Source organism: Cornus florida, unplaced genomic scaffold (assembly GCF_030987335.1).
Source record: "Cornus florida cultivar Cherokee Brave unplaced genomic scaffold, ASM3098733v1 CherokeeBrave_3.0.0_Hap2_scaffold_40, whole genome shotgun sequence".
In the NCBI taxonomy this organism is placed as follows: Eukaryota; Viridiplantae; Streptophyta; class Magnoliopsida; order Cornales; family Cornaceae; genus Cornus; species Cornus florida.
Window position 1 is genome coordinate 5278 of NW_026775869.1, and position 7825 is coordinate 13102.

General features: G+C 34.6%; 1 long non-coding RNA gene across 1 annotated transcript; it reads right to left on the reverse strand.

Moving 5' to 3' along the window:
• Positions 1-2341: 2341 nt before the first annotated feature.
• Positions 2342-4382, reverse strand: LOC132291482 (uncharacterized). Its single transcript, XR_009476278.1, has 3 exons — positions 3397-4382; positions 3011-3078; positions 2342-2608 (listed from the first exon to the last, which is right to left on the reverse strand). It is a non-coding gene; the product is annotated as an uncharacterized LOC132291482 (long non-coding RNA).
• Positions 4383-7825: the final 3443 nt, after the last annotated feature.

Here is a 7825-nt window from a genome sequence, read left to right on the forward strand (position 1 = left end):
TCTTAGAAAACACCTTTGCCCCTTGCAACTGATCAAACAGATCATCAATTCGTGGCAATGGATACTTATTTCTGATGGTCACTTTATTTAACTGTCTGTAGTCAATACACAACCGCATAGTACCATCCTTCTTCTTAACAAATAACACCGGTGCACCCCACGGTGAAATACTAGGTCGAATAAAGCCTTTATCTAGTAAATCTTGCAACTGTATCTTCAACTCTTTCAATTCTGTCGGTGCCATTCGATACGGAGCAATAGAAATTGGAGTTGTTCCTGGTACTAACTCAATGGTAAAATCTACCTCCCTGTCCACTGGCAACCCTGGTAATTCTTCTGGAAACACATCTGTGAATTCCCTTACCACTGGTACATTTTCAAGTGTCATATCTTTATTTTCAGTATCAACCACATAAGCCAAGTAACCCTGACACCCTTTCTTCAACAACTTCCTGGTTTGTATAGCTGAAATGAGACAGTTTGGAATAACATTTCTTTCTCCTGTAAATCTAAATTCTGGCTCCCCTGGTATCTGAAAAACAACTTCTTTCCGAAAACAGTCTATTGAAGCGTGATACGCAGATAGCCAATTCATACCCAAAATGATATCAAAATCTGGTATACCCAACGGTATCAAATTTACCTTTAACTGTCTATCTCCCAATTGTAACACACAATCCCGGTATTCATTTGCAACCACTACCACTTCTCCCATTGGTGTAGAAATAAACAATTTACTATCTAATGATGAAAGTGGTCTACCCAAATGCATAGCAATAGATGATGCAACAAATGAATGGGTTGAGCCAGGATCAATAAGCACAGTAACATTTCTATCCAAAATAGAAAGTGTACCTGTCACCACTTCTGGTGTTGCTTGAGCATCCTGAAGTGTCATAGCAAACACTCTTCCCTGGGCTTGCGAACCACTTGTAACACCCTTACCTCCTCTTGACGAGTTCCCCTGTGCAAAACCTCTACCAGAACCAGCAACACTGCCCACTGAGGTCATTCCTGTCAACATAGGACAATCTCTCCTCCGATGACCCGGCTGATGGCAATGATAGCACTCTTCTGCTTTCAAGATAGGACAATCCTTCTTCTGGTGACCTTCCTTTCCGCACTGAAAACACCCCCTGCCAGTACCACGTCCTCCAAAACTACCTTGTTGAACAGATTGTTGTTCGGAAAACCCTTGACCTCTTCCAATACTTGATGTCTGGCCTTGAGATTCACCACCCCTTCCCCTTCCATACCGCGACCTTTGACTTTTCTGACTTGCAATTCCTTCACCTCCTCTTGACTGTGACGGCTCAGATCTATTTCTTTTGTATTGTTCCCTTCTTTCTTGCAATTCTTTCACATCCCTTTCGGCAATCATGGCTTTATTCACAAGTCTGTTGTAATCTGTTTCCTCAAACACTGAAACTCTAGACTTAATAGCCGCCTCTAAACCATCCTGGAATTTTGTACATTTATCTTCTTCATTCTGTACAAACTTGGGTGCGAACCTCGATAAAGCTGTAAACTTAACTTCATAGTCAACCACAGACATTCTATCTTGTTTTAGGAGAATAAACTCCCGTTCCTTCTCTTTTCTGTAAATTGGAGGGAAATATTTCTCATAAAAAGCTTTAACAAATGGATTCCAGAATATCACCTCTTTCTCTCCTGGAGTGAGCAACAAATGTTTTGTCGTGTCCCACCAATAACTAGCTTCATTTTTGAACATAAATGTAGCTAAGTTTACCTTCTGGTCTTCTGCTGCACCCATCACTGCAAATATCGATTCCATTCTTCTTACCCACCCCTCTGCTTCTTCTGGTTTGGTAGTACCTGAAAATTCTGGGGGTGTTAACTTGATAAACCTCTCATACTCAGAGCCTTTCTTCCATTTCTGTTGTCTTTCCAGCCTTTCTTGTATCATCATTTGACTCGCCATAAATAGTTTGTTTTGTTCTGCCAAGTCTATTATAGCCTTTTCCATTTTCTGCATACCAGTTAAGCACTCCTGTTCTCTTCTCATACCACCCTGCATAGGTTGTTCTACTTCAGCCTCAACAGGAACATAAGTGGCTTCACCCTCAGTTCCATGATAACCACTTTCCCTTTCCATTTCTTTTTATCTGCAATGAATCTCAAATATAACAACATATATATGATACATAATCACCACTTATATCTGTTAATATAACATTAAGTCAAATAAATGACTCTACTACACACTTCTTACTGCCACTGCCAGTCTAGACTCTTCTGACCTCCAGAACCTAGAAAACCTAGGCTCTGATACCAAAAGTTGACACACCCCAACCCAATTTACATTATTAAACAAATTGAATAAATTGGAATGCATCTAACCATCTGCATTAACCTCCTTCAAATATAACGTCATCCTACATCAGAGCACCTGTTTAACAGTTTACAATTCAAAAACTACCTATAGGCCTGTTATGCAAATTCTGACAAACAAAAAAAACATTAACGGCAACTTATACTATTAAATTCTATTACAATATTTACATATTAAACAAAAGACGTTCCATTGTTCTTTTTCCCATTCCCACTCAAAAATTCTAGACCTGGCAGTAGCGACCCAACCTTGTACCTGAAAAAAAATATAGATATGGAAGGAGTGAGCTTAAAGCCCAGTGAATGCAACACTACTACATCAGAGTAATATAAACAAATATTATCTGATAACTTCAATTAAACTTCATTAATATATTACAGGCATTAAAATATAGTACTCTCCTTCTAGGCCAGAGTATGGACCTTGTTTAGATATAGTACTCTCTTTCTTGGCCAGAGTATGGACCTTATTTAGTGTAGTACTCTCTTTCCAGGCCAGAGTATGGACCTTATATAATATATTACTCTCCTTCCAGGCCAGAGTATGGACCCTATTTAAATATAATCAAATTATATATATTCATCTTCAACTCACATAAACAACTTCAATACTTCAATTAAACACATCCAGGTATAAACTTCCAGTGAGTACACTCACCTTGGCTACTTTTCAAATTGTCTACTTATCCTTTGATATTGCTGAAGTGATCAGTTCATTCTCCTTGCCTGGACAAGAATATAACCAAGTTATATTTATTTTCTAAAGAGAATTAAATCACAATCATCACCTCAATTACAATTCTCAAACTTTATACACCCTTTTGGCTAAATTCTAATCACATGTCTTTATATAAATTTCCAGCTTGATGACCCCAAAGAAAATAACCATAACCATGGTATCACTTACACAAAACAGCCTTTGAATAAATAAATAAAATATAAAAAAATAGATGATACATATACTGGAACAATTAATTGGATTAATTATTCAAATAACTGAATAATCAACTTCCAACATAGAAATTATAATATAAAACCCCTCACCTTTGCTTGAATTCAACAACAATTTAGAGAGAAAACCCCCTTTTTCCTTTTCTATCCTCCTCCTCCGTATTTTTCTTCTCTCTTTGAACTATCACTAAATAGCTCACTGTTTTGATATATTTTGTGTGTCTCAACCAAAACAATGGCTTTCTCAAAGGCGGTCCAAACAGGTTTAAAAAGATAGAATTAACCTTATCTATATATAGAGTATATCTACATAATTGCGTGTCCTGTGTGTTCGGTCCAGCCTTGTGCAGCCAGCAACCTGACTTTACTCATCTCTATCCATATAAATGATAATTGAAACCTATATATATATACAACTATATATTGCAGCCACCAGCCACCACTTTAAAGCATAATAACTTTAGTCTTGAAAAGTATATAGTCACATGGATGGTGTAAATCTAGTCTCCAGGAAATGTAAATTGTCACATAGCTTATGTGACATGTGTTACCCAAAGTTTAATAATATTTTCTTCTTCTACGGCTGAAAAATCCCTCCTTTGTTTCTATTTGTATTTTTATTATTTTTTTTTCTTTTTCTTGTCCATGCAAATCTCTAGACAACGTGTCACTTAGATATAAATGTGATTTTCCCCTCTTCATGACTCATGCGTGTGTGTGTCAATTAGTAACAGCCTCCTTTGGAAGCTTTTAGAATAAAGTGTATTACTAGATATCTATATACATGGGTGGGTGGAATATGTACTTGACCTGGTCAATAACTTACCCATATATATAAATAACTACTTGGTCAAACTTTAAAATAAAACATAAGTATATCAATATATATTAGAACCATCACACCACTTCCACCATTTATTACCTTCAGCACCAATGACCTTAGTAGACACCCATTCTCTAGTATCACACATATAACCACACACACGTACACATGGAATATTATCATTTTTATTATTTATTTTCTTACCATTGGCTGTCACCAACTTAATAAGTTTTGACACCAACTATTAACTTCACCATACAAACTACTACATAAAATATTCCATAAATGATGTCTAATAAAAATTAAATTATGCTAATAAAAAAAATAATTATGTATTGGGGCCTTACAAAAACACTCTTCGGGATGTCAAATGGAACTCGAATAAGTTTAACTCAAAATGCTCATTTTCTTTCGAAGATTCGATCTTTATACATTAAATAGGTCCAGTGACATAATAGGCACCTTTATTAAGGTATTTTCATTCAAAGATTCAATCTTTAGTCATTAAAACACTCTTCGCGACTTCATAGGAAATACCTCAATCGAGTAAGTTCAGTTCAATCTAAAGTCATTAAACCACTCTTCGCGACTTCGTAGGTAACTCGATTAAGTTTAACACAAAATACTCATTTTCTTTTGAAGATCGAATCTTTGTACAGAAAAAAGGTCTAGTGACAAAGTAGGAACCTTGAATTAGCAATTTCATTCAAAGATTCAATCTTTACTCATTAAAACACTCTTCGGGACGTGAAAGGGAGCTCGAATAAGTTTAACTCAGAACTCTCATTTTCTTTCAAAGATTCAATCTTTATACATTAAAAAGGCCTAGTGACATAAAAGGTAACGTGATTGAGGTAATTTCATTCAAAGATTCAATCTTTGGTCAGTTAAACACTCTTCGCGACTTCATAGCTTACTCAAATAAGTTAAACTCGAAACTCTCATTTTCTTTCAGAGATTCAATCGTTATACATTAAAAAGGTCTAACGACATAATAGGTACCTTGGTTATGGTAATTTCATTCAAAGATTCAATCTTTACTCATTAAAACACTCTTCGTGACGTTAAAGGGATCACGAATATGTTTAACTCAAAACTCTAATTTTCCTTCAAAGATTGAATCCTTATACATTCAAAAGGTCTAGTGATATAATAGGTACCTCGATTGAGGTATTCTCATTCAAGTATTCAATCTTTATTCACTGAAACACTATTCGGGACGTCAAATGGAACTCGAATAAGTTTAACCCAAAACGCTCATTTTCTTCCGGAGATTCAATCTTTATACATTAAAATGGCCCAGTGACACAATAGGTACCTTTATTGAGGTATTTTCATTCAAAGATTCAATCTTTAGTGATTAAAATACTCTTCGCGACTTCGTTGGTAACTCGAATAAGTTAAACTCAAAACTCTAATTTTCTTTCAAAGATTCAATCTTTATACAGTAAAAAGGTCTAGTGGCATAATAGGTACCTTGATTGAGTTAATTTCTTTCAGAGATTCAATCTTAACTCATTAAAACACTCATCGTGACGTCAAGGGCATCTCGAATAAGTTTAACTCTCAATTCTCATTTTCGTTCAAAGATTCAATCTTTATACATTAAAAAGGTCTAGTGGCAAAATAGGTACCGTAATTGAGGTATTTTCATTCAAATATTCGGTCTTGGGTCACAAAACCACTCTTCGCGACTTCATAGGTAACTCGAATAAGTTAAACTCAAAACTCTAATTTTCTTTCTAAGATTTAGTCTTTATACGTAAAAATGGTCTAGTGACATAATGGTACCTTGATTGAGGATTTTCATTCGAACATTCAATCTTTACTCAGTAAGACACTTTTCGGGACGTCACAGGGAACTTGAATAAGTTTAACTCAAAACTCTCATTTTCTTTCAAAAATTTGATCTTGATTCAGTAAAAAGGTCTAGTGACATAATAGGTAGCTTTTTGAGGTATTTTCATTCAAAGATTCAATCTTTACTCATTAAAACACTCTTAGCGACGTCAAAGTGATCACGAATAAGTTTAACTCAAAACTCTAATTCTCTTTCAAAGACTGAATCTTTATACATTCAAGAGGTCTAGGGATATAATAGGTACCTTGACTGAGGAATTTTCATACAAAGATTCAATCTTTATTCACTTAAACACTCTTCGGGATGTCAAATGGAACTCGAATAAGTTTAACTCAAAATGCTCATTTTCTCTCGAAGATTCAATCTTTATACATGAAAAAGGTCCAGTGACATAATAAGTACCTTTATTAAGGTATTTTCATTCAAAGATTCAATCTTTAGTCATTAAAACACTCTTAGCGACTTCATTGGAAATACCTCAATCGAATAAGTTCAGTTCAATCTTAAGTCGTTAAGCCACTCCTCGCGACTTCATAGGTAACTCGATTAAGTTAAACACAAAATACTCATTTTCTTTTGAGGATTGAATCTTTGTACATTAAAAAGGTCTAGTGACAAAATAGGAACCTTGAATTAGCTAATTTCATTCGAAGATTCAATCCTTACTCATTAAAACACTCTTCGGGATGTGATAGGGAACTCGAATAAGTTTAACACAAAACTCTCATTTTCTTTCAAAGATTGAATCCTTATACATTCAAAATTTCTAGTGATATAATAGGTACCTTGATTGCGGTATTTTCATTCAAAGATTCAATCTCTATTCACTAAAACACTCTTCGGGACGTCGAATAAGTTTAACCCAAAACGCTCATTTTCTTTCGAAGATTCAATCTTTATACATTAAAAATGTCCAGCGACATAATAGGTACCTTTATTGAGGTACTTTCATTCAAAGATTCAATCTTTAGTCATTAAAATACTCTTCGCGACTTCGTTGGTAACTCGAATAAGTTAAACTCGAAACTCTCATTTTCTTTCAGAGATTCAATCTTTATACAGTAAAAAGGTCTAGCGGCATAGTAGGTACTTTGATTAACTTAATTTCATTCAAACATTCAATCTTAACTCATTAAAACACTCATCGTGACGTCAAAGGGATCTCGAATAAGTTTAACTCTCAATTCTCATTTTTATTCAAAGATTCTTTTTTTATACATTAAGAAGGTCAGGTGACAAAATAGGTACCTTAATTGAGGTATTTTCAATCAAATATTCAATCTTGGGTCATTAAACCACTCTTCGCGACTTCATAGGTAACTCGAATAAGTTAAACTCAAAACTCTCATTTTCTTTCTAAGATTTAGTCCTTATACATATAAATGATCTAGTGACATAATGGTACCTTGATTGAGGATTTTCATTCAACGATTCAATCTTTACTCAGTAAAACACTTTTCGGGACGTCACAGGGAACCCGAATAAGTTTAACTCTTAAAACACTCTTAGCGACGTCAAAGGGATCACGAATAAGTTTAACTCAAAACTCTAATTCTCTTTCAAAGACTGAATCTTTATACATTCAAAATGTCTAGTGATATAATTGGTACCTTGATTGAGGTATTTGCATACAAAGATTCAATCTTTATTCACTAAAACACTCTTCGGGATGTCAAATGGAACTCGAATAAGTTTAACTCAAAATGCTCATTTTCTTTCGAAGATTCGATCTTTATACATTAAATAGGTCCAGTGACATAATAGGCACCTTTATTAAGGTATTTTCATTCAAAGATTCAATCTTTAGTCATTAAAACACTCTTCGCGACTTCATAGGA